This window comes from Falco rusticolus, chromosome 1 (assembly GCF_015220075.1).
Source record: "Falco rusticolus isolate bFalRus1 chromosome 1, bFalRus1.pri, whole genome shotgun sequence".
Lineage (NCBI taxonomy): Eukaryota > Metazoa > Chordata > Aves > Falconiformes > Falconidae > Falco > Falco rusticolus.
This window is the reverse complement of record NC_051187.1, coordinates 51,857,522-51,884,976: the sequence shown is the minus strand read 5'-3', so window position 1 is coordinate 51,884,976 and position 27,455 is coordinate 51,857,522. Positions and strand designations below refer to the sequence as shown.

Here is a 27,455-nt window from a genome sequence, read left to right as displayed (position 1 = left end):
TACATATACACACACAAAACCTATACTAAAAAAAACATCATGCCTGTGCTATACACAAGAAAGTCAGAAGTTCATAGTCAGCCAAGAAACATGCCATATGTCCTCCATACACTTCACCCCATGAAATGCTACCACAACAATCTTCTGAAAAATCCAGCTGTGGCAAAGTGGCGGACAACATATGGTACGCCTCAACTATTTACAGACTTTTTTTTCAGTTTGTGTCTAAGTGTTTGTATATATAACTCTTGGCACCAAGATTTCTTTGGAGAACTACTATTTCCAAGAAAGAAAGAAAAAATATCATCTACCGAAGCCCTAAAAATGCAGAGAATCATAGTGGAATTATACCAGAAACCTGGTTAAATTAGGGTCTTTGTTGTCTTTGGACAGCTCAGACTAAAGACTGGTAAAGTTCACTTTCACTTTGTGTGAGTTCAAATTCACAGGTAAGGTATTTCGATATCTGCTAGAGTCCAAGAAAAACGTCAACACAAAAATAGGTTCATAACAGTTTCAAGCCATATATCAGCTGCATAAAGTGTCCTGTAAAACTCCAAGTCAGCATTGAACTGCTGTAGAAATACTGTGCCAATACGTGAAGACATAGGAAAGTAAAAATATTTCCCCCTTTAATCTTCACATGATAATGGACTTTATTAAACAGATGCCACCCATCTTTCATTTCAGTTGGCTGAAAGAACGAATTAGATGCACATTTTCATAATGAAAATGTGAATTCAATGTGAAGCTTTGTCTAACAGGGTTGTGCAGCAAAGCCTAAGCAGAGTTAAGCCATGGTCTCCGAGGGCTCTCCTGGCACAGACTGCTAATGTAGGATAGGGAGTGGCTGTAACTGCATGTGTCCACAGATGTAAGAGGCAAAAGGCCAACAGATAACAAGGAAAGCAGCTGCAATCATAGCTGGGGGGTGAGGGGGGGAAGAAACATAAGTTTCCGATTAGCAAAACCCATAATCACTCAGTTTCCGAGTCAGAAAAATGCCTGATCATTTCCATTTAGCATTCTCAAGAAAGCAAGACTTTTAGTGTACTCTCACACAACAGAACTGCAAGCATTTAGAAAACCCACTTATACTAGCAGGACAAGCCTACCACTGAAGAGACGAACAGCATCCAGCCATGTGGACCACGCAGAGGACAGCCTGTGGGCCACACCGGACACACGGGACACTTCCATCTGGCCTGTCACCTGGAGGAGATGCAGAACAGCTGCTCTAGCAGCGATCACAGACCTAGCAGCTGAACACCTCCTCTTGGACGCAGCCCGGCATACAACATTGATGATACTTCTGCAGTGGCCTGGGGGACATTTGCTGCCAAGGATGGAGGGAAGCACTTTTCAGGTCCCAGATCCCTCTTTATACCCCATAAACTTGAGCCATCCTATCCCTTAGGCCATAGCAAAATAAGTTCCTCCAAACGGATAGTAAACCAAATTTAATTCAATATATAGGCTTACAGAAAAGAGTCTTCCACAAGAAAATGAACTCTATCCATATTTATTTTTAAGTCCCACGGAAACCAATTAAATTAATTAACCTCTCTCCATCAACTTTCTTATTAAGTCTGTCTTAATGTGCCGGAAATGAAGATGGAAGAGGCTAGATCATTTTCCTACTCTAAGCTGTAAAAAAAATAATTAATGGACAGAGTAATCAGCATAAGCAGTGAAAAATGCTTCCATATTGAAAATATTTTAGTATTAATCAGAAGATACCTAGACTACAGACTCTTCAAAAATAATCAATTTTATAATTCATCCACCACAGAATCTTAAAATAAAATTGACTGTGTGATAGCGTGCATCCCAGGAATAACTCTATTATTCTCAGATTTTAAGGACAGAGTAACTGAGATGAGCATCGCTTCAGGCTTCCTGTATAACAGTCTACACAAATTACTTCCTTCATATTCAGATTCCAGTTTTTAGAGAAGCTCTTCCTGGACTTCCAACTACTAAACTATAACTAAACATCACCCTATTTCAAGAAGCCTCCTCTTACCTGCACTTGCACTTCCCTGCCTGTTTCCATTTATAAAATTCCTTTTTTTTTTCCTGTTAAGTCAGACCTTTCCTTTATAAAAAAAAAAAAAAAAAACCACAGACCTTTTAAAAAACATTTTCTGATTCCTTAATAAGCTTCCCTCATTTTCTTTAAACTCTCCACAAGCTAAAATCATACTTCTCAATGTAAAACAACAGACTGACTCATTCCAGCAAGCCACCTCACCAAAGAAATATACAGCAGTAAAACCACCTCCTTTATTTCTGCTCAGTACTCCCCCACACAGAAACATATTGTAGCCCCATTCCTTGTATGAAATAGGGATTGGTCACCTACTACTTCAGCGAGTCACTGTTTTTCTCATGTAGTTTAAGGGTGACCTAAATCTTTGCTTCCTATTCAAGCAATGTTTCATTTAGCTTATAAAATGAACCCTGTACAAGTGAGTTCATCTTATTAAGCAGCACAGATCTTTGAAAATAAATTCCTCTTATGTATACACCAACAACCTTTTTGTTAGTGTAGAACCTGAAAGTTTAAGAACTGATTTTTTTAAAAAAGAAGCGAAGGTATTCATGGCCACAGCGCTTTTCACACCGTTATCTGCCAAGGGGTCAAACTGTAACACACACGTGCTATGTAAGAAAGTAGGGGAGATCAAATTTAAAACACAAATACCTCAGAGAGAGGATTTTTTTCTCCCTATGCATACAGTTGAGAGGCTAAAATACCACTAGCTATGAGAAATCTAACGTTAATCTGAAGTCATGTTACAGAACCTGAAATTAATTCAGCTGCCAAGAAATTGTTGCCATCATTTGATACATAGAAAACAAGATCTCCCTTGCTTGGTCACATGAGACAGTGGATTATCAAAGTTCAAAAAACAAAAAGAAGATCAGCAGCATTCCCTTAGGTCAGAGAATAATTCCATCAGCTCATGCAATTTGCATTATCTTGGGCGCTGCGGACTTAACTAGCTCTTGCTAAGAGTTTCAGTTCTTAATTTCCACAACTGTAGTAAACACTTGTAATCTGAGAATGCATTTTGTGAACGCAGAACTTTTACCTTCCATGGCCATTCCTAAGATGCAGCCAGCCCGCACACCTGCCTCAGGCACAAGCAAAATCTTACCTCCAGGAAGAACATAACATACTGCCCCCCCAAATTATTCTTCAGTGTCCTACCATTTTTATGCCAGCATTTCAGCATGCTTGGTAGTGCTTATTGGATTTCACTTCCATAAACTTGTCCTGCATTTCCTTGAAAGCATACAGACTTTCAGCCTTCGCCACACACTCTGGCACGAAGCTTCAATTTTACACACCCACTGCATGAACAGCATGTATAAAAATACTCTTTTTTTGAAACTAGCTACCCCCTATTTCATTTGTCACAGCCAATGACAACCAATAAACACCGATAATTTATTTTAAGCATGAAAAAAAAATTACCTTTTTTTTTTTTTACAATTTTTCACATCACAACTGATCTAGAGATTGTATACATTGGGTAGGCAAAAATCCTTTAAACCAAAAATCTTTAAAATCTGATAATTACATTTTCTAAGAGCACATTCCTTTCATTAAATTGTGTGAATAATTCAAATTAAGTACAGCCTTCTCTCGTAAATCCACAACTTAATTTTAAGTAATGTTCACCATGAAATCTAAAATCTTTTAGTATCTATGCCTTACTGTACCCAAGCAGTGACATCAACAATTTCATGTCTTGAACTAACAGCTAATTTCAATACAGCCTAAGGGGGGTGGAAATAATGGCACACCTGAAACCTCTATCATGAGCCAGAAAGAACTGAAGAGAAAAATCCAAAGAAGTGAGAGTTGCTGAAATGGTGTTTTAAATACACTTCAAATATTTTAAATATTTTAATAAATTAGTCATTGAATATTTGAAAATACAAGGATTAGTTCTCAGATTTTGTAACTGTAGATTATTTTCTTGATCTCCATCACTTGCCTGGTCTGTGCTTTCTAGGGAAGAGTGCTGAAATCACAGTAACAGCCTGAATTACTTACGGATTTAGGGAGAGATTAACCCAGCTTTTCAGTAACGATAGTATTTTCTCAAAAGCCCACAGAGGTCATGACTAGCTTTAAAGACATACTGTTTATTACATTCAGGACATTGACAAGACGTGAATTAGATGAATGAGGTACTTCAGCATGGAAAACATTGCTGGAAATTGTGCGCCTTAGCTCTTCAAAAGACAACAGCCTGTCCCTCCACAGCAATCACAAGTAATCATACTCCTTTACACCAACTCATACACACCACAAAGTAGTCCAGGAGCTCCCAGAAAAGCTATTGTCTTGCTAGAAGTATATGCCACCCCCCTCCTCCTGTGGTTTCAAATCTAGCATGATCTCCCCAACAGATAGAAACCGTGAAGTGTCAGATGAGGATAAAGGATGAGCACAATCCAGAAAGCTAGCTAAAGGGTACAGTTGTTCACATGCTAGGGATTTGGAGACACAGAGCTAACAAGGCATGCAGGGTTAAAACCAGCCCATGAGCACTAAGATCCCAAGGATGAACAAGCTGGAAGGCACACAGTTCCTCTCACTGGAGCAGACCTAGGAGACCTGTTCCTTGTGAAAACATCATTATGCAAGCTGTTGTTCCAGGTACAGCATAAAAAGAAGGTCCCAAATCCAAAGCTGCTAGGCTGAGCAACCAAAGCAAAGGATCTGAGGATCTGCATTGTTCTGGTGAAACAGAAGACTCTCATGCTGCTCCATTTGAACTGACAGAGCCTGAAAGAGAGACAGAAGGTAAAAACAGCATAAAAGGCTGCAATACACGAGGAGTCTGTCAAGCTGCTCACAATATATCCTTACAGTGAATGAAGGGTAAGCACCAGGACAGATGGCAGAAACTTTTAAAGCCTACCAGTGGTCTGCCTTTCTTTTGTAATCAGATGTAGCTGTAGAGATTAGCACAACATAGTAAACAGTTTGAGGATTACACTGAAATTCATCTCTGTATGCATCTACTCCAAGACAAATAAACAAATACAAAATATATTCGGTTTCATCTCCTGACAGGATACCATTTCAATTTCCATCAAATCTGACCTCTCCAGTAAATGCCACTCAGTAGAAAAACCCTCAGGGCATTAAATGGACAAAGTAAGGTACACAAACGCACCATTCTAGTACAGCACATGACTCCACAGATCTTCAATTGATTTTGAAAACTAGATTCGTGACAAACATTGCACCCTTAATAAAAATCTTCCCAGAATAATATGACGGGCTCTGACCTAGCATGCATTACAGGAAAAACACCTGTTCATTCTTCATGCATTGATGAACTAGTGTCAAAAATCTGGTTAACAGAGAAAGAAAATCCCACATATTCATGGCAAAATATCTCCTGAAGTAATTTCACCTATACATATTGCAGTGACTGGCATCTTTCCCTAATACCATGAATGTATGTAGAATGTAATTTTGCGCAGTTATATTGACTTCACTGGAAGCGTATTTTGAGTAAGGATTGTAGGACAGGGAATAAAAAGAATCACATTTTGTTCATAATAGCTTTTGACTTGGGAATCCAGAAGACATCCAAGCAGCATATTCTCGTTAATTTACTTTGATATGTGAAGATAACTCCAGGGAAATAAAAATAATACATTCAAGGATTCTTTCTACCACTCCTATAATTGTTTCTATTGTCACAGATTCATTAAATCCCTCTGGTAAACCCCTAAGTATTATAGGTCGGCAATATTCAAGATAATAAAGTAGCCCATGAAACTACTTTCCTGAATAACATTCATTCATAATTGATAAATTACAAAAGGTCTTTCTAATAATACACATATACAGTAACCAGAGCACAACTGAAGTGCAATCAGCACAGACTGAAGCACAACTAACATGAACAAAGGCAAAACTACCACAGTGCCAACGCAAGAATCCCAGCTTTAAAAAGAATACTTCACCCTTGAGTCATTCTGTTGCACCCAGCCTACCAGTTCTAGCTGAAATTTTAATTCCAATTAACAGGTGCATTTTCTGCACACAAGGTCAGTAAGATGTTTTTCATTACAGGAACACAGCAATGCACATCTGTCTGACACAGCAAACCAAATTCATTTTATACATAAACATGCTCTTGAATAATCACTATAGTGCCCTGCCCAAACTGTTTTCTAAAATAAACACACACAAGGAGGTTTTTGCTGTTATTACTGTGCCAAACACTCACACCAGATCATTTTTTTCCCCACTCACTCTAATATTTATTCTGTATGTTCTCCACTATAAATTGTGATCAGCTACAGTTCAGAAACATAATATGCTTTCTAAATCTTAGCATAAAGACTGGAGTACTGAAACTTCCCCTTCCATGTGCCTGTTAAGCTTCTCCTGACACAAAGACTCCCTTGCTTTATTTCTAAGCTCATTTTCTACTAGAGCAACAAACCACCTAAAACACTTCGGTAGGAATGCACACTATTTGAATACAAATATTTGTATTTCTTATTCTCTACTAATTGGTAAGAGTTTTGCTATTGCACAGAAAAAGAGATGCCTCTATCCAAAGTTTTCTCCTACTTCTTTTAACACACCTCCTTAAACCAGAGGTATCAGGGAGATGTTGAATGGCAACAGAGCACAGTTTACTATTTTCCCCATCTTCAGCTGGGTATCTGTAACTGGGATCCTTCCTTCCATCACTTACACCATGTCCAGCCCAATACAGAGTTGATTATGTCGGCACGGCTTCTGTTCTTCCAAGCACTTAGATGCATTAGTTCAAAGCAAAACCAATTAATCTGGATCTTCTTGACAACAGGATTTGTTTGGGCTTTCCCCATCCTTTTCTGACACTACACAACAAAAAAGTCGACTGGCCTTCTTTGCTTCTACCCATAGTTTTGCTGGATGTCAGTGAAAACAGACTAATTGAAACACAATACCTGTTACCTTTTCAGTCAAAAGCCGAGTTTAATACAAACTGCACACCTGCAACATGCTTCCTTGATGACTTCAGGTAAATAAGTATTAAAAACAGAAAGCCAAAACCTCAGTTGGTGTAAATGGATACAGCATGTGGACTTAAATCAGTTCCCATCAGGCAGGTGTCAATCCAATGCCCTGAATGAGTGCTCCATCCTACGCTTTTGGAAGAGGTGATATAAAAATAACCCAGGGGGAGGGAGGAAGACCACCAAAAAAAAAACCAAAACCAAGCAAACAAAAAAAAAACCCACAATAACCAAAAACAAAAGAAAAAAAATTCAAAAACTGAAGGAAACCACTCGGTTTTTTTTCTCACATACCATTATAAGCACCAGATCTAACAAGGTCTAGTTACCTACAGATTTGCACATTGTGGTTAGCTCATTTTAATGTCTTAAGAAGCTCCCAGCAGACAGGACACACACAAGATGCCTCTGCCAGGCTGACTCTTTGATGCTAATCATAGAATGAGCTCACCAGACAGCTTTTCTCTCAGCTTCAGAACTTACATGAGTCTCTCTCTCCCTCTCTCCGCACCCTCCAATTTCTCAAAACTTATTAATTCTTTAATTAAATTTTAAGACTTCCATTCTTTTGTCAAATATTGCTGAAAGCAATGAACAAGTTCAAAAGTATCTGGTGCGGATTAATATACAAACAATATACCAGGACATTAGGATAGCAAATATCGTTCCCATAGGAAATCAGGATAAGCTATTGTCACCATACTGTGCTTTCATCTATCCTCCGAACAACACAATTTACCAAAGGTTTGCAAGCTTCATGTTTAACTTCCAGGACAGAAAACCAGTTTCAAGAGGAACAGAGGAGAACCAACCATGTAACAAGCGAGAGGTGCAAAGGCACTGTAGTTCATAAGCTATTGCATTGCCTGCCTACTCCATCCTTCCTTCATTCAGCCGTGGGCAGTCGCTGTTCAGCCTAACAAATACAAAGCCAAACAGGAGCTACAAGCAATAGGTGCACTTGGCTCCACTGAAGGAAGCAATACTATAACACTAGCTGAGGATCTAGACCCACAGGCATACATTTGCAAACCGCTTTTAATTCCTTCATTATTTATTACTCAAAAAAACCTCCATAGATTTCATATAGTTGCTGCTTTTACTGTCTAAATTAGAAATAAGCAGTGGTTCCTAAAAACTAGTAATAAAAACCTGAGCAACAAAAGGAGTTCAAACTCCTGTATCTTTATCCTTATCTTGAAACAGTTGTTCAGTTCCTTACAGTTCCTCACCAATAGTTCTCATGCCTCTCTCAAGCTGTTCCATGTCAAGCCAAGTCTTGTTTTATTTTAACTATACAAACTCTTTATGACAAGGACATAGCCTATATTTAGAAAATGCTGCATAAAGTGCTGTGTAAGTGTTTTACGATTTCTCTGGTGTTCATCTTCAGCATTTTGGAAGTCACATGCATTGTCCTGGGCAATTGCAAACTATAAGGAAAAAAGAATCACTGATGCGAGAAAAGATAGCTTCCTTTTATACATATTTTTCCCTTAACTATTTTCAAAGCATAAAGAATCACAATAAAATAGCTACAACTGTAGAATCTCAATCAATTTCAAATAAAAGCATGAGAAAACAGAAGCTCTAAAAATCTCACACCCTTTTCCAATGGTAACTTCTTGCTTACCTTCTTCCATGAATAGTATCAGCCTAAGGCCCTCTTAAACTAAGGCTACAAATACTGTGTGTATTGCTACTATACAGCTTTCAGAAACAGCTTGCCTACAACATATTAAACTCCATAAAACCAGGATGAGTGGGGTTTTTTTGTTTTGTTATTTTCTCTCCCCGGTTATTAAGCATTTAGAGATCTCAGAACAGATTTTTAGGTCTATGAATTTATGTTTGGATTTTACTGTACTAGACAAGTAAATGAAAGAATATATTTTTTCTGAACGATTCACTATTCCACATCTAGAATAGAGTGTAAACTTCCACTGAAAGCACCACAGCTCCCATTCTGACTTTCACAAAAATATTTGTTTTATTTTTATATATATATATATGTATACATATGTATGTATGTATGCAGTATTTACCCCAGAAAATTAATCCCTACAATGTCTAGGGAATATTACTTCTCCCTGTAAGCAACTCACAGAATGGGTTAGCTAAAAACTTCATTCAAGTCTCAGTAATGCCCTAGTTCTCTTCATCTGCTAACACTCTTGATTTGAAACCGTTACAGGTATAAATTATATGCATCTCTTCACAAAGATGCAGATGCATAATCAAGTTATTAGGCCTTTAGCTATGCCACATAAGGCGCCTGCATGCTCTCAGCTCGTGTCAAGCACTAAACGAAAAAAGTTCAAACTAACTTTTCTGTACATTAAAAATACACACAAGTGTAGCACAGCTGCAGATGTGACAGTCTAAAACAGCCTTTTAGCTTCTGGTTCTGATTTCGGCCTGTTAAAAGTTCAACCTACAACAAACCCTATCATTAACAGACAATCGCATGTTACTCCCTTATTAACAGCAATGAGCAAGTACTACAAACTGGTGTGAAATTTGCTGAGACCCTGCCACAGACAGTCAGCCACCAAAACCATATTTGACCAAGATCAGGGTGTTAAGAGGAAGGCTTAGAGAGGATAGAGATTACCTCATGCCTAATGTGACTAATCCCTGAATTTCTTCTAACAGCCTTTTTGTGGTAGAGCAGAACAAAGGCACAGAGCTGGGAGAACATAACAGCTGACTTCTCTTTCATTTCCCACCACCCCTCCTCTGCGTCTTTTTCTTCCCCATCTGAGCAGATGCCCCAGAGTTTAGCTATAAAATAAAGATTAGCAGATAAAAAGAATCCATTTGCGGTGTCAACTTAACAGCTGACAAACTGATTTCTCTATATTCCTTTCACTTCCTCCTCATCCACTCCATATGCGTGTTTTCTGCAACTTTCTTCTGAATTTTATTTTGAAACAGTTTTTCCAAACCTTATATTCTTCCTTATACTTTCCCATTATTCATCAACTTCTGAAAGTTTAAAATCCAGGCAATCATTTTAACATCCCTGGTCTTTTTAACCTCCGCTCCAGCTGGACTTCATAAAAACTTGAAATGCCTTGTTTCCCACCTAATAGTAGTTCAGAATAGGTGCCTATAGGCAGAGAACACTTTATTTTCAGACATAGTGAATTTATTCCTACCAGTTCTATTTGCAGTGTCTTGACCACTGTAAAATTCCTACTCCTAGTCTTCTGGACTCCCAATTCAGTGTAAGAAAAATGCTGATAACCTAATTTTTAGCAGTAATAAGAATTTAATGATAGAAAAAACCCATCAAAACAGTGCATGCTCAGTAACTTTTGAAAATTAGTCCTTGACAAAAATAAATGCTGTACAAAGCAAAGTAACAGACACTAAATTATTATTTCAGGGTATACTCAAGGCTTCATTAAAGTCAGTATCAGTTTTGCCACTGGCTTACGGGGTCAACATTTCTCACACAGCTTATAGCTGCTACATTAAAAAAATGGGTTCAAAACATTAACAAATTAGGATGCCTGCATCTTCTACCCACAGTATAATCACCACACTAACTATAGCTACAAAACAGTAGAGAATTCACACAGAAAAAACCCACATTATTTTGCTGCTCACATTGAGGGCAGAACCTGCTGTCACGCTCCTTATAGCGCATCTACTTTCATGTTGGGGAAACAGCAAAGCCAAAAGACAACAGAAGATACCTACATGGCTCTCCCACCGCAGGATCCTTGGCAGCTCATTAACCTCTACCAGAAGGAACACAGGTGGAATAATTAGAATGCCTCCACAGACTGCCTCTGGAAGACATACAGGCTCGCCTTCATATACTATATATTTTTTTTCCTCAAACAGCCAAGTAGTCATGCAACAAGTGATATTACTGCAGCTTTTGCATTTCTACATGCCCACCGAAACTAACATTTGTGTTGCATGGTATCAATTTGTAAATGCCATTTCTTAGAGACACGGTGTGTCCCAAATAATAATTGTTTAAAGTATCAAAAATATTAAAAATTTAATATGTATAGATATTTACTGTCTATAGCTACTTTGTAATTTTAAGCACCTGTGCTGGTTTCAGCTGGGATAGGGCTAATTTTCTCCTCGGTAGCTGGTGCAGTGCTGTGGTTTGGGTTCGGTGTGAGAACACTGCTGACAGCACACGGGTGGGTTTGGTTGTTGCTGGGTGAGGGTCAGACCCAGTCAAGGGCTTTTCAGTTCCTCAGAAACTGGGAGGGGACACAGCCAGGGCACCTGGCCCGAACTGGCCAAAGGGATATTCCATACCACAGAATGTCACACCGAGTATATAAGCTGGGGGAAGAAGGATGGGGAGGACGTTCGGTGTTACAGCATTTGTCTTCCTGAGTCACCATTACACGTGACGGAGCCCTGCCTTCCTGGGGATGGCCGAACACCTGCCTGCCCATGGGGAGTGGTGAATGAATGCCTTGTTTCACTTTGCTTGTGCACTCAGCTTTTGCTTTACCTATTAAACTGCCTTTTTCTCAACCCACAAGTTTTCTCACTTTTACTCTTTCAATCCTCTCCCCCATCCCACTGGGGTGGGAGCAAGCGGCTGTGTGGTGTTTGGTTGCTGGCTGGGGTTAAGCAAAACAGCACAAGTGATACCTTGCACTCACAGCTGAAGGCATGATCCGCTCTCAAGGTATCTGAGAGGTCTGTGAATCTTAAAGAACGTACACTGACTTGCAGCATCACTCTAAACAAACAAGGAGAAAGCCATATCATTTAGCCTAATGCCATTTTCTGCCAGTCACCTCCCTTCAGCAATATCTAGAGAAAAAAACTAACTTATGATTGGAAGAATCTGCTTACCAAGGCAGTTTATTGATATTTCTGAATATTGCAGATGAAATCAGCTTGTTAGCACTTTCATCCTTCCGATACATAGATTAGGTTCTTATTTAAAGCTTCTGTTTTAACAGCAGAATAAATATTATTTTTCTTGAACAGACTAAAGTATGGTGACAATAAAAATGAAAGGCAGTCTGATTTTTGGTAGGACCATTATGCTATTTCCACTGGACTTGCACTACATGTTCAGTTGGTCATCAAGAATTCAGCCTGCGTATTTTAAAGTTATAAAATCTGTTAATACAGTCACCAAGGTTCCTATTCAAATTCATAGCAGTTCTGCCACTTGCTTAAATGGCCAAAACTTCTCCGAGAATTGATCAAAGCTTTGCTCTTCTCCTCTCTCCTCACCAGCCATATAGTAAAACACACTAAATAAATCAATAAACAAACATATGATCCAGAACACTTCAGAAATACACCCCCCAAGACTGGCACTACACTAAATATAGCTAGAAGACACCGCAGAATTTGGAACTGCTATCTAGTACAGAGAACAAAATACGAAGTACCAAATGCTGCCGTATTTGCTTACTGCCAGAGGTGGCCGAAGCTGTCGTTACCACCTTAGCACACTGCACACCCCTCCTACCACACACCCGCTGGAGGCAACACCATCTCTCTCAGGGTCTGAGACTTTGCTGGCATGGCTAACAATGACGGGTTAACATCACTGGAAGGTGCAGTTGCACAGATGTCATTGCTTCACAGGTTCTGCTTCAAATGACGAGGTTTAGACTGTGTCACAAGCAATATGCAGGTAAGGAACCTGTTGAATATTTCTGTGCTCTCACCCAAATCCCAATCTCGATGTGCTATACAAAATCAATAACTTACTTGAGAGCTGCCATTTTTACATTAAAACATGGGAAGAGATCACATCACGATAGCACATCAAAGAAGGAGCAGGAAAGAGGCCCAAAAACAAGAGTAAGAGATGCAAAAAACAAAGATGAAAGCCAGAGCTGCAAACGCTCTAGGAACTAACCAATATATTTTCAGAAGCAATGATTTGCATTACCAAAGCATATCGGCAAAGAGTATATTTTAAAGCTTCCTGTCAGTCTGTCAGAACCAGTTCCTCACACTGGAAAACAGCTGTGACCCTCAGAAGCATTACTGACTGAGCTGGATCTCAAATTCCTGATACACTAGAGCATTATAAAAAATTAAGTGGTATTTCCTTAAATAATGTAAAAGTGTCGTTACATTCTAGGAGTGCTGAACTACTTTATTTCAAACTTAACAACAAAAATAAAGTCCAGGAAAAACTTCTTCTCTTAGACTGAATAATCCGCTAGTAATTAGTCTTAAGGGAGAAAATGCTGCATAACTTTACACCCAAATCGTGCAACTGGCTCTGTAGGAAGTTTCCGTATCTATGCCAAATTATCAAAAAAAGCTGTACTAACACAGTTAGGTCATTAAGATAAGACTCTGGGACTTGAGATGCATATTCCAGTTTAACTGTCTTTTCTCTACCACAAATCAACGGTGTGACTTCAATGCAAGCACTGCTTCAATCCAGGAAAAAAATAATTACACATTCACACCTCAATACTCACAGAGGCTTTCACAGTAATAATCAGGGCAAAAAAATAGCACCAGCTATACTCAACTTACAACACTTGGATAGAAAAATATCATCGCTCAGCTTTTATAACACACCTCAGTAGTGTATTGGGGGTCTTTTTTTGTGTGTGCACAGAATTACAAAAAGCACACAGACTGTAGTGCACATTTTAAAATCTTGTGGCTTCTTCCATACCCAGGACTTTTTTGCTTTAACTTATTTCTTGCCCGTGGTTTCTTGTCCCTTACGCTATTTTATTTCATTTTAAAACTATTCTGTACAACACAGATCATATTTCAGGTGGAAGCAGTAGACTTTGTAGGAAACATTAACATTTTGTTGCCATACAGTGGAGAAATGATACTACAAATGATACTACAGTCTTCAGTCACAGAGTGTGTGAGTTCATATCATCTACACAGTATCTACACTGTCCGTGTAACTGCAGTGAGACCAAGTTGAAAAGCAGTAAGTAACCACATGTTTAACTGCCAAACAGCTACAGAGGTTTAATACAATTGCATGTAAAATATATAGCTGCATCTTCCATAATCTCAAAAGTTATAGGCCTTTGCTGAAGCATAGAAATATACATGAAATGTTACCGGTACAAATCACACTTCACATTTTAAGTGCTTCCAAGTTCTGTATTTTACATGCCACCTCACACAGCCAGCACATTCAATAACTAAGATCTAATAAAAAGCATATTTACTTTATCAAGATAAACCAGTTTACTGTCATTGCAGAAAGCTGCCAAATAAATGCAATAATGAGAGAAAAACCTGATGAAGCTGCATAGTCATTTCTCAGGAAACAAACTCAGCCTCTCTGCGCCATTATTTATGAATACATTTCCTTTTGTTTCCCCCTCCTGTGATGAGCCTCTCGAAATGCAGCACAACTACTTGCAAGGGGAAGACCTGAGGCACTGAATCTTATAACAAGCAGTAACTTCTGCAAGATAGAGGATATAGTTCAGTTCTTCTCCCTAACAAGCTGGTAGTTATTCCAAAAATAAACTGCACTGCTTATTAATTTGACTTGAAGTGTCTATAAGGTTTCTTCTCCATTAATACTTTCACCGACACACAAATGCTATTTCATCTCATGCTTTGCTTGTACTAACCTCAGAAAAACAACTGTGCAGCTTTCACTTTTTACTTTGCCTCAAAGGTCTGTAACACCTAGTAAATGAACACGCTCCTTATATTAGGACACCTCCAGAAGTACAGTGAAAATCCAGGAACTTAAACTCTAGGAAAATGTCATGTACCCAGAATGTGCAGATTTGTTATGCTTTTCAAAATCCACCATTAAGTTTATTTTGACAAAATATATTTCTCAGTGACTGGTATCTGCGCAATATGCAACAGCACCTAAACCCTATACATTGACCTTACGCAATTCTGACCTTCCAAATATTCCAGATGGTCTAATCCAACAAAGCCACGGTATCTTCCACAAACCTCCATGAAGGAGTGGGAATTTGTCCAGATGAAGCAACATCACTACCTCTCTCTTGCAATTTATGGAACAGTCTATCTAGCAAACGAAAACATTGCCAAATTTATTTTAAGTTGTTCAACGTCCAGCTACTAACTACAAAGGCTTATGTGAGGCATTCGGCTTGAATCAAGAAGGAGAAATTCAACCACACACAGCTTACGCAGCATGCGAGATCATGCTCTCATACAACCACATGCTTATAGCTGAGGATACAAGATGCTTTTTCAGCATCTCCTGTGACTAACAGACTGAAATACTAAACACTGTCTGCTGTAACCCAGGCATGGTACATACCCTATGTGCTGTTCCAGGTCCTCCTTCTGGTACAGCTCCCCATGTCTATCGCCCTACTCAGGCCTGCACCAAGGTCTCCAGAAGGCAGGCCTTGCCTGAGCCAGTGTGCGCCAGCTATTCCAAAAAGTCCTGCCAGGAACTACAGCCAGGGCTACAGGACTTCACCCTGTGGGCTGGCTGACAGACAACTTCCCCACTTTAAATTCCCTCGCCAAACTGCTGCCGAAAGCTGCTGCACTTAGTATACCCACAAGCTGAACTGGGGAAGTTCTTCAGATGACAGGGACCATTGCACGCTGGACTCCAAGGGTTAAAGGAACCACAATTTGCAGAATGTATCCTTGTTTGTATGATGCACTTTAGGCAGATCCTGGACAGACATGCATTACCTTCTCCTGAGACAGTGCTGCCTATTTAGGGGACGTTGCTCTCCATTTGGTATGCTAGAGATTAATAGTAACATCAGGGTAAAAAGAGTTGTCATCATCATGTTTCCAAGACGACTTTCTAAGGCTAGTCATTCCTCTGGGTTATTCCAGGTCTGAGACAGCCCTTCCCATTTCCATTTCTAAGAAAAAATTCTTGAAATATTTTTTACCGTTTCTGCAATAATTCCCTGTCCTGCAACAGCCTCAAAATTCATGGCTAAAGCAAACTGGTGCAGAGATGATCAACGCAAGAAAATTGTATGTACTATTTCTAGCTAGATAAATACAAACATTGCTGTCCTTCACACCAACTGCATTTGTACTACAGACACACATACAACAAGGAGTTGTAAAGAGGACAAGAACCCTCCTGAATGATTAGGCGCAATGTCTTTGCTATCTGAGCTTTTCCAGTTCATTAATATTTCACTTTTATATATTCCTCGGCTGCTTTTACAACATGCTCCTTTCTCTCCTTCTTAAGTATGAGCAAAGAGAATTGTTTGAAGTAACTAGTAGACCTTGCCTCACATCCCCACCTCCGCACCCCCTGAGAGTTTAACACTTCAAGTGCAATATATACCAGATAGAAAAACACATCTGGCGTAGAAAAGGATAAGAGGAGATTCTGAGTCTCCCCTCTAGTTACATACAACTATAAAGGTGTGCAATAAAAAATAAAGCGAACCGACGTTTCTCTCTATGCCAAGACATTTACTGCTGTCGATTTCAAAGACGAGACAAACACGAAGCTGAGGGGGGGTGGGGGTGTCCCGTCCCTGTGGAAAAGCAGAACCACCCAGTTCCTTTGCAAGACAACTCTCAGCAACATTCTTTTCCTTGCCAAGAGTGAAAGCCAGCCTCTTTCAGCCAGGAGAAGCAACATGAAAACTATCTAGAGGAAATACAGGATTTTCACAAACCTTTTCCGTAATAAGCACTACCATCACCATCTGCTCCACTTTTGAAGCATACCGTGCGATGCTGGAAAACACAGGCAGCATCTTCCAGCCTCCGGCTCCAAACCCAACCCACGGCAAAGGCCACCCACGGCCGCCAGTGCCCCGGCCCTGCCCACCCACATCTCCCGAGCCGCTCCTCCGTGTCATCCCCACAGCTTCGCTGCAGGATGCTTCATCAGCGCGGGGCGGACACGCCAAAAATAAACAAGGAAAAAAAAAAAAAAGGCAAGGAGAAAAAAAAAAAAAAAAAAAGCAGCACCTGATCTTTCTCCCCTTCACCTGCGGCAGCGAGGCCGGAGCAGGCTCCCCGCCCGAGGTGCAGCCGCCGCGGCACAGGCTCCCCCTGCTGCGCCCCAGGCCGCGCCCGCCGGCCCCGCAGCGCCCCCGGGCCGCCCCCTCCTGCACCGCGGCCCCCGGGGCGCTGCCCCTGCCCCGGGTGACACCTGCGGGCGCCGAGCCCGTGCCCGCCCCGCCACAAAGGCGCCAGCGCCGGTGTCGTGTGTGTCGTCCCCCCCCCCCCCCGCCACCCGCTGCCCGGCCGCCCTCGCTAATCCCCGCCGCTACCGGAGCGCGGCTGCCGGGGATCAGCGCGGAGCTGCGGCACCGGCAGCCCCGACCCTCCGCCGCCGCCGCGGGTCGGCGCAGGGCAGCCGGCAGCCGCCGCCCCGCCGGAGGGAAGGCGAGGCCAGGCTGGGGGGGCCGCCCGCGCCCCGGGGCGACACCCGCCCGCGTCACCTCGGCACCTGGGAGGCGAGGCGGCCTCCACCGCCGGCACCCCTGCCCGCCCGCATGCCGCCCCGGGCTCCGCACGCCCCGCGGCCTGGGCCGGCTGCCCCTCACGCCGCGCCGGCCAGCTCAGCCCGGCGGCACCGCCCGGAGGGGACGCGTTACCTGGCCGGGCTCCGCCAGCGCCCGGGGCGCTCGCCGTCCGCCGGCGGGGGCTGGGGTCCCGCCTGGCCCCCTGCGGCGCCGCCCCCGCCCCGCTGGCTGGCTGGGTGGCTGGGTTCCTGCGTGTCCCCGGCGCGGGGTGACAGATCCGTCCGGAGCGGCTGCGCCCCAGGCCGGCGGGCGGGCAGTCAGGCGGGCGGGCAGCAGGCGGGCATGCTGCGGCCGGGCGGGCGTGTGTGCCTGCGTGTGCGTGTGTGTGTGCGCGGCGGGCGGCGTGTGGGGCGGGCGGCGGCGGGCGGGGGCGGGCCGGGGCGGCGCTTCCGCGCGTGTGCCGGTGCGGGGCGCGGGTGCCCGCGGCGTAATGCGGGGCGGCCCGTGCGCGCGGGTGTGTAATGCTGCGCGCCCCCGCGTCTCTCCGTGCCCGCGCCCGTGCGTGCCCCCCCCGCCGCGCTGCCACCTGCCGGCGCAGCCCCCGGCGACGGGGGGCGGGGGGGGGGCCGCACGCCAGCGCGGGGGCGGCCGGGGCGGGCAGCTCCCGGGGGGGACACACGGGACGTCCGAGTCCCCCGGGAGGAGCTGCCCCCCCCCCCCCCCCGGTGTGTTTACCCTCGCCATCTGCTCGGGGACGTGTGTTTATTTATTGCCGTTTCCCGTCGGGGCTGGTGGCGCCTCGTCGCCCCCCCCGGCCCGTGGTTTGTCATTTTCCAGTTGCCCCGTGGCCGCCCCGGCGCGGTGCCCGTCCTGGGAAGGGAGCGAGGAACCGGCGCTGGAGCAGCCGTGCTGCCCCGGACAGGGCTCGCCCGCACCGCGGCGGGGGCAGGAACGATTCCCCTGGAATCCCGGGTCAGGGCAGAGGTCAATTACATGGCATTTAAATGTAATGAGTTAAGCTCCTTAGTCAATTCAGAAAGAAATCGTAAACCAGAGCAACAGCCATCTCCTCCGCAATGGATACTTCAGGAATACAACTGAGTTTTCGTACTGTGTTTTCTTCATGCCAATTTATGCCGGATCCATCCTGCGTCATGTAGCAAAGTGACTTACCTTGCCTCGGTAAGGACATCATTTAGTAAAACAAGCAGCGACTCACAAGCGACAGACTGCAGGTATGTGCCCATCCCCTCGTATCACAAAAAATAACATCCATAACTCCATGCGCTGAAGAAACACATCAATTTTGCAGATTTCAGTCGCCACAGGGACAAAGTGTGTTCATTCTGCAACACCATTGCTCATCCTGAAACCAAAGAGCCCAAAAAAGTGTTAACTATTAGGTTTATACAGAGAAATGCAGATCAGAATGGAGCCAATGAGAATTTTGAAGAATTTTGAGTAAAACACTTTTCCACAGCTACAAGTTAACAGCAACAAAGAGGTTCTGCTGAAATTCTGAGTAAGAGTTGTGTGAGGGTGCAGAAGCAGTTGTGTCTGTGTCACATTTGGTATGAAAGTGTCGGGAAACTGACTGACTTCCAAAAGCCAAACTTGCAAACAAGTCTGTTCGCCGTACCTGATTATATTTAAATATAACTCTTGTCAATCTGTTCAACACGCTCACAAGACTGTTCTATGAAGTGTAGTAACCAAACCTAAAGGTGTTTCTGTTTCTTCTTGGGCCACATAATAAACGTAAAATAGATCAAATGGTCTATGGTCACAGAGGAAAATTTGGCGTACACAGCATGCGGTAGTACCACAACGATGCTACGTGGAAAGAAAGATTTTTAGTAACCCATCATCCACATGTAAAAGGCAAAAAAAAAATCACATGTGACGCTGCTTCCAGAGCAGATGTTCATTATTGAAAGCACCTACCTTCACCATTTGGGAATTTGAACCAACGGTAAGCAGTAACCAGACCAGTTTACTGCGAGCTAGTTCACAACCCAGCAAAGCATTTAAGCATGTACGCAACAATATGTGCATGAGTGGTCTCAATGGAGACAAAGAGTATTTGCCATAAGAAAAAATATGGGTTGCGTAGCTGCTTTGTTAGGCTGAAACACCCTTGAAGTCAGAGGCAGAGGAACTGGTGTTTTGTAGCATCAGGGTTCTCCGAAGAAGAGGCTTGCATTATTTTGGGGCTCCGTCTCTTGCCCTCCTTCTTCCTTGCGTTCAGCAGGAAATTCCCAGAGCCTCCTAACAGTTAACTCCTACTCTCCGGCAGGTTTCTGTGGGCTCTCCTGCCTGCCATTGCCCTGAAAGGTGAGCCCCTGTGGTTAAGCAGCACTTCCAGACTCAGAAGTGATGCTTCCAGTGAAGCCAGCAAGGCTTTGATCAGCCCAGTGACACAGGCAGATGAACAACAACAGCTAGAGATTGTATGGAATAATGGCAGCTTTTCCAACACTAAATTGCATTCTAGTAAATTGCGGGGGAGGGGGAGGGAAGCCCCAAACATTGTAATACACTTAAGCATCAAGCAATACCTGTTTTGAAGTAGGTTTGCTAACAGAGACCCCAGCAGACGGCTATGGGAGCTATGGGAAGAGAAACACTTGTGGCCACCATGCCCTGGACCTGCCCAAGCACACACAACCTGGTTCTCTTCTCCCACCTGTTTCCTACTGGTATGGCCCCAGTGACTTCAGCAGAAAGCCTCTCTGTACTGCAGGGTATTCCAGCAAAATCTTCATTAGGTTTTGCTAGCACAACAAAGCCTTAAGAAGAAATTCTAGATTCAGAGACATGTGGATTCACCAGGAGCAAGACATTCTTGTTGACTAAGAAATAAATGTCCCAAAAGCCACAACTGACATGTCTGATTCCCTTGCACCACGTATCCGCTCTTCCCACTCCCTCTCAGTTTGTGTTCATCCCTTCTTGCCTGACCGATAGTTTCACATGATGCCATGTGCTTGATGCTGCCTCCTTCCTCATAAATCAGAGGGATGTGTTTTTTTCACACTTTTATCACTTTTTCCCCCCACACACGTCATCACAGGGGAGGCACAGGGGGAGCTGAGGCATATGAGACCAAATCAGTTTTAACAGCCGTGTCCATCTGGGTTGGGCATGCATCCCTGTGCAACCTTCTTCAAGGCCTCCACCCTTTTCCAAACAGGCATCTCTGTATTCCTGAGCTAAGCGCGTGCCTGTCTGTCTTCTTCAACAGACCGGACAGACACTCACTGGTTGCCTGCATGAGTGACCCAAACTGCTTGAAGTTTTGGGCTGGCCTTAGTCATAAACAGCCCTTTTGGGGTAAAACAGATTCACCCCTGTTTTGTAGGAGTATTTCATGAGCCTGAAAGGAACCAGTTCTGGGAGGACAGCTAAGCACGCCCAGCAGTGACTCATGGATACAGGCTGGGAGAGCAACCCAGCCTTGGCACTGTGGTACTCTGGGGCATCCCGGGTGGTCCAGGGGATGTATGGCTGTATTAGACTTCACTAAAGATTTTTCTCTAATGATATTATTTGAGCCAGGTTGGCACTGGGGGTGTTGCTACACCACAGTGACCATGAAGCACTCTGGTCAGACCCTGGTTTACCATACCATCACAGGAGGGGGCAAAGGAGGCCCTCAAGAAATATCTGTTCAGTGGAGCATTGCCACACTAATCGATATGTATTGGTTTTGCATTGCATACGATCATATCCACTTACACCCTTGCAGCAAGGATTAATCAGGTGACCTTCCACTTGCTGTATAGTGCCATGTGTGTGCAATGTGCTGAATAAATACTGCCATTGAAACCGGTCAGTTTGTTAAAAGCGATGAATTTTATCATGCTAACACTGAAATCTCAAAGGAGGTTTAACCTTAACCACTTTGGTTAATCAAAAAGAATAGTAATCTGAAGCAGTTCTTAAATTAATGTTCAAGGGGTTTGTTCCCTGCTTTTAAACAGGCTGTAAATTGATTTATGGTTTGTGTCTCTGGGCTCCTTCAGCACAAATGGCACAAATGACATTGCTATTTGGGAAGATAACCACCGTCACTACTGAGCCCAGGAAGAACAATTACAATTAGAAATACAGAATTTCTATTCATTCAGAAAGATAAATGCTCCTTACACTCTCAAAATTTAGTTTATTAAATTGAACAAAGAAAAGTTATTTGACTATCTCTGTAATGTGATAACTGACACAAATTTACCCTTGATTAAAAATCTGTAGTTTGGCATTAAAAAAGGATCAATCCCCATGCCCTCGCTTTTCTCGTTGTCTAGTCTGTTAAAACGCTCAGTTCATCTATTTTGGCTTTGCTACTTCTTTTCAAACAGGTTCAAACAGTTAACACAGATATTGTTATCATTCTTTGCTGGAAATTGCGATGTCAGTGAATGTATAACCACCACAGAAGGGCAGCAAAAAGATTTCTCTTTAACAAACTAGCTTTGTGAATGCGGTTTTTTTTTAGCTAGTCCAATTTCAAGTACTGTCGATATGTAAGCTTTATGCTTTACTGTTAGCAGTATAATCCAAATAGTAAAAATCTTATCAGCTCTAATATTTGTATAAATGAGCTTAGCAGTATCATTTGTTTACATTTCCATATAGAAATATGCCATAACTAGAGAAATACGATTTTGTGTAAGTGTAAATGTATTTATTTCAAGGGTTCACTGGCAAAACTGTCTTGGTGAAAAAAATTACACTCCAGACTCAGAGAGAGATTTTCCCAGTAAAATCTGTGCACACTGGCTGAGGGTCTGATCCTGTAGCAAGTGAGCAAACTCCTGGTTCTCCATTGTAATCGGTGAAGCTCCACATGGATACATAAAACTGAAGGTCTCCAAAGGTCTGGGGAGTTGTATTTTCACAAACAGCATCTGATAAAAGCACACAATGCCTTGTGTGTTTGCATGCCTTTTTATTTGGACAACAGAAGTCTGCAGAAAGTCAATTTTACTTTCCATTCTGAGGTCTTCCACTTGGAGGATCCCTATAGCAAAATATTTTGGTTCTCCAAGCTACCAGGGTTTATTTGTTTGTAATTTGTCTGTTCAGCTTTGTGATCTTTGCACTTAAATGGTGGAAATATTTGGGTTTGTCAGGGGGGGTTTAAAAGGTTGTTTTCATAACATTTACATGTTTGGCAAAACAGAATTTGACCAGCATTCTTTCCAGCATTGTTATTTATCCCTTGTACAAAACGTGAATAAGGCAGGAAACCTGCTGAAAGGGAAAACTGTATTTCTATTTGAAATAGATCAAGTGTTAACATTGAAAACACACTCTGAGGGTGGTGTTCTGTACCAGAAAATAGAAGATTAAAAAAGAATAATGTATGCCTCATTTTATCATATCTGTGACTCTAATGCATCATCACAGCAGGAGCTTTCCACAGTACCACTGAACCTGGGGGGCTGAGCAAATTCCTCATTTAAGTCTCATTAATTACATTTGCCTTAGGCCTAAATAACACCTGAAGTTGTTCGGTTAGCATAGAATTATGAAAGTTTTCCTCGTACATTTAGTGAGCAACAACTTCTCTGCTTTTCAGACAAAAGACCGCACAAGAGACAAAAAAGAAAGAAAAAGGTAGGCATCATCTGAGATTATGCAGAGGAATGTAGGATGGCCAGGTATATACATTAATTCATGGAAATGTATAAGGTGCACCTATATATTATGCAGTGTGACGCCTAAAAGACCAGTTAACGAGAAGGCTTCCAGCACAAATACGCCAAGGGCCCTGCAGCCCCTCGTTACAGCTGTTCCAGGCGCTCCATACCAAAGGTTTTGCTTGGTACCATTCACCCAAGTAGAGCAACACCAGCTTTCCAGCACACCCTTCCCAAATTTTCCTTCACTTCTGCTGCTGTAGATCTAAATTCTTTCCTGAAATGCCCATTCTTCATGCACCTATCCGTCAATACTGACTTGACAGAGGAGAAAACTTTTTTCCTCCACTACTTCAGCTTGGTAAACAAACAAACAAACAGCCACCAGTAAGAACTTCTAGTTAAACTTTAAATATTGGTCAAAGATTAAGAATGAATATCAAAACCAGAGGAATACGTGATGTATTTTATAGATTATAGATGGTTATAGATTATAACCAACATCTTGGCAAATGTATAAGCTCACTGGAAAAATGCATAAGCTCATTCAGTTACTGATGTTCCTCTACATAGCCTTTCAGTTTGATCTTCAGTAGGAGGAATCTACCTGGAAAAACATACTGGAAATAAATATGCAATAACTTCTGAGACCCCTCGGTGCATTAGCTCTATATATCCCCTATGTAGTGGTCACATTGGCAAGAATTTGGAAAGCTGTATGTGAATGATCACCAATGCTTTTTCAGGAAGGCAAAGGATTTGGTCTTCATATAAAACATCAGCTTCGTATTTCCTCTAACACAGGAAAAAGCACATTCGTTTTTGGATCTTTAGCAGTCACACAAACCAGCCAGTGGCAGACCTTGAATGCCTATACAACAGTACAGATGTACCCAAATAAAAATGCAAGCATTTAAACTCCAACTAAAACTCTGATTATTTTTTTTTGATCTGGGAGGCAGATTGTTTATGGGCTACTACAACAGGGTGTGTTTGAATACTCCGCGAGCGCATTGCTGTGCCCTGTCTCAGGCTGCAGCTGGAGAGTGGACCTACGGGACTAAATGGACAGACAGTCTTGCATTGGAAGCCCCTTGGAAAAAAGCTTTCCCAGTCTGACCCTGTTGCCTTTTCCACAGCACCATCCCAACTTTCTATTTGCCACCACATGTAACGCAGTCTCAGGCAGACACGTGTAAATGTGAGATAGTGGTTTTACAGAGTAGTATTTGCGTGGAAATTTCCAAATTTTTTACCAAAGTCTGCAAGAGGTGAGTTTGCAGTAGGGGCAGCTTTGCTTCATCAGCCATTGCACTGGCTTGTGTGATCACGAGGCTCCAGGGGAGAAGGCATCAAGCCACAAGCTCTCACAATGTGCAATCAAACCGAGATACACAGACACGCTAAGATGCCTCCATTTTCACATTCATGTCTATTACACCTGGCTTTGTACTTAGTATTTATGGAAGAGAGGGCATATTCATTATTCAAACATCCCATTTTAAAGTCAGTTTCCAAAAATATTCTGGTGTCTGTTAGAGAAGGACAGTCACTGAAACCCATGTTGTGATGCTGATTTAAGTGCAAGGTCTGCAGCTAGCGGTGGGAAATCTAGTCTGCTTAATGAATTTATTGGGCTTTGGCTCACATCCTAAAGGATATTTATTACTCCATTACATACTCTATTATTACACCGTGTAATTGTTATGAACATCACAAACACCCATGATGTATAGCTCTATCGGTCAGGATGAGAAAAAAACCAGCACACTTCCCCAAATATAGAAATGCTCAGTATTGCCTCATGCACTGAGTATTTGAAAGTGCTCATATTTTGGCTCAGGTCCCTGGAGCACATATCCCTTCCTAGAGAACATGCATCTAGAAAAGAGGATCTTCGGTAACGGGAGAAGTCTGGTGTTCAGTGAAAGCACCAGCTCCCTACGGCTCTTCTGTGAAAGTTTCTTTCCCAGTTTGTATTCAGTTTAAATGACCTGAAGGATGACAGCAGAAAGGTCTGTTAACTTCATCCTGGGTATTTTATCTACTTACGCTATTTATAGTCACATAAATGTGATAACTGACATTAAACAACCAAATTTTCAGTAGCGTGGATTTCAAAAGCATCAGTAAATGCAGCAGTGTACAGGATGCAGGTAGAAAGGTACCAGAAATTTGTGGAGTTCGATATGCCCAAACATTGCCAAACACATACACTTCACAACTAAATCAATAAGAAAACCTGTTCAAAACACAAAACTTGTTTCACTAATATATAGTAATAATAATTCACGCGTCACCACATTTCCTGACTTTTATATCCCTATTTACTCTTCCCCAGAGTATAATTTTATATTTATCATGACAATCTTTGAATCATATACAGATAATAAATAGGCTCCTTCTGAGATACGTGTACAGAGTAGTTATGAAATAAACACAGATATTTGTTCCCATCTCTATGTAATGTTCAGAGTTTTTCAGATTATTTTAACTCATCTGTGCCTAGACCATAGACAATTAAGTGCCATTGGAATGGACGTTAAATAAAAATAGAAAATTAACACCTGAGTGTTGCAGCAAGTAAAATGTGCCAGTATATTAAACGTGTTCATTAACACACACACACACACAAACACAGTGTGTCTTTCTCTCCCAAGGGCAACAGTAAGTTATGCCTCAACAAGCAGCATGGATTTATGTCCCTAAATGCTTCTCTCCTGAATAAACATCTGTATACCTGCCATGAAACGTGAGGAATCTTGTGTCCTTTAGTTAATTCCAAGATACTGAATTAATCTTTGAGAAAAAAATGTAGTAAGTAATTCTATTAACTAAATTGTGATTTCAAAAAAACACTAGGGCAAGACAAAATATTTTCTCTAAATTGTAGGTATAAGATGTTTTTACGCAAATCTGTGGTTTCTTTTCTTTAAATGGATCCTATATTTGAAGTGATTATAAATAGGATCCTTTCAGGGAGAAACTGTCACTTAGTCTGTGTTTTAGCCCAGCAGGATTCTGGTCTTCATTGAATATTTTGAGGAGTAAGTCTGATAGATTCTGGAGAGTATATAGGAGGTAGGGACCTAAACCCAACTAAAATACAGGAAATTGGATACTAACTCCCACAGACTTCCTCAAATATTCCATACTGAATGGATGTGGTCTTTACAACCACACTTTCTTTTGAGTCAGTATGAGACATTTCTCTCGTAAAAGGAGGACCTCTGAAAATACCAACTGGTGCCCACAGATTTTATTTACGAATTGTGACCAGGATCCGCATTATGTAAGACTAAAAAATTTTAGCCCTTGTAGAAGATACCCTGACTCAGTGAAAGACGAAGCTTGCTATGGAAGTTCATGAGTGAATATACACGTATTTTGCTAATACTTAACCAAAGAACACCAACTCATATCTGCTGAACTTGGTGGCAAAGGTCCCAGTAATTTTAATGGGAGGGGCACTGGAGTCATAGCAGTGGGTGAATTATCTATAACCACAGTACTAAGCACATCCCCTATACAAGGATGGTGCTTATATTTAGAGTTCCAAGAGTTTCTCCCTGCCTCTTTGGTAAAACTGAAATTTAAGCCTTAGCTGTTAGGAACAGAGCAGGGCTTGGAGCTGTGTGTTTCAAAGCATATTTAGCATTAATAGCCAAAACATAAAACCGAGATGGGAATAATTACATCTAATAGCTTTAAAAAGGGAAAGGTAATTACACATGTTTGGGGGCTGATCTAAATACTATTAAAAACATGTGGAGAAAAAAAGCAGTTGTCTGCAGAAAGTACCTAGAGTTACTCAACTGCCTGCCATTCCTTAACAACTGCTCCCACAGTAGTAGAGGTGGCAATAAAGATGAAATATTAAAAAGTGTTCTTCTACAATAATGGGTTTTTAATAAAAAGTCAGTAGTAAGGTATAAAAATGTTTTTTTAAAACTATACGTGTTCTAAATCTACAAATGCACGGAGTACAACCCTGTGAGCAGTGGCAGAATTTTATCCTGTTTCAACTCTCACCACCTAGCTCTTCCACAAAGACGCCCACTCTCAGAAGCACTAAACAGAGCAAATTACTTATCTGCAAATAGAGAAATGTCTTTAAAAATTACTTAAACTTCCCTTCAAAATGCATGCAGAAATTTCTGAATTATACATACTGTGTTCAAACAAAACTCGCTGTTAGGCTCAACTATCAACACCACTCTGCTTTAGCTTTTAAATAGTGTGAGAAAAGAGGGTGGGAGAAGAAAGGCAGCAGAAGTGCTAATGCAATTGTTTGATGTGAGTATTCAAGAGGCAGAGAGGAGGAGGCAGGCATTCTGCTACTCACCCTTTTTAG

At 42.0% G+C, this 27,455-nt stretch overlaps 1 protein-coding gene across 3 annotated transcripts in view; it reads right to left on the bottom strand.

Moving 5' to 3' along the window:
• Positions 1-17,822, bottom strand: part of CCSER1 (coiled-coil serine rich protein 1) — a 722,557-nt gene extending 704,735 nt beyond the window's left edge. For all 3 annotated transcript variants that reach the window (XM_037379375.1, XM_037379393.1, XM_037379385.1), the window contains exon 1: positions 17,592-17,822. The gene's annotated coding sequence lies outside the window, so the exon portion shown is untranslated. The remainder of the gene's footprint in view (positions 1-17,591) is intronic.
• Positions 17,823-27,455: the final 9,633 nt, after the last annotated feature.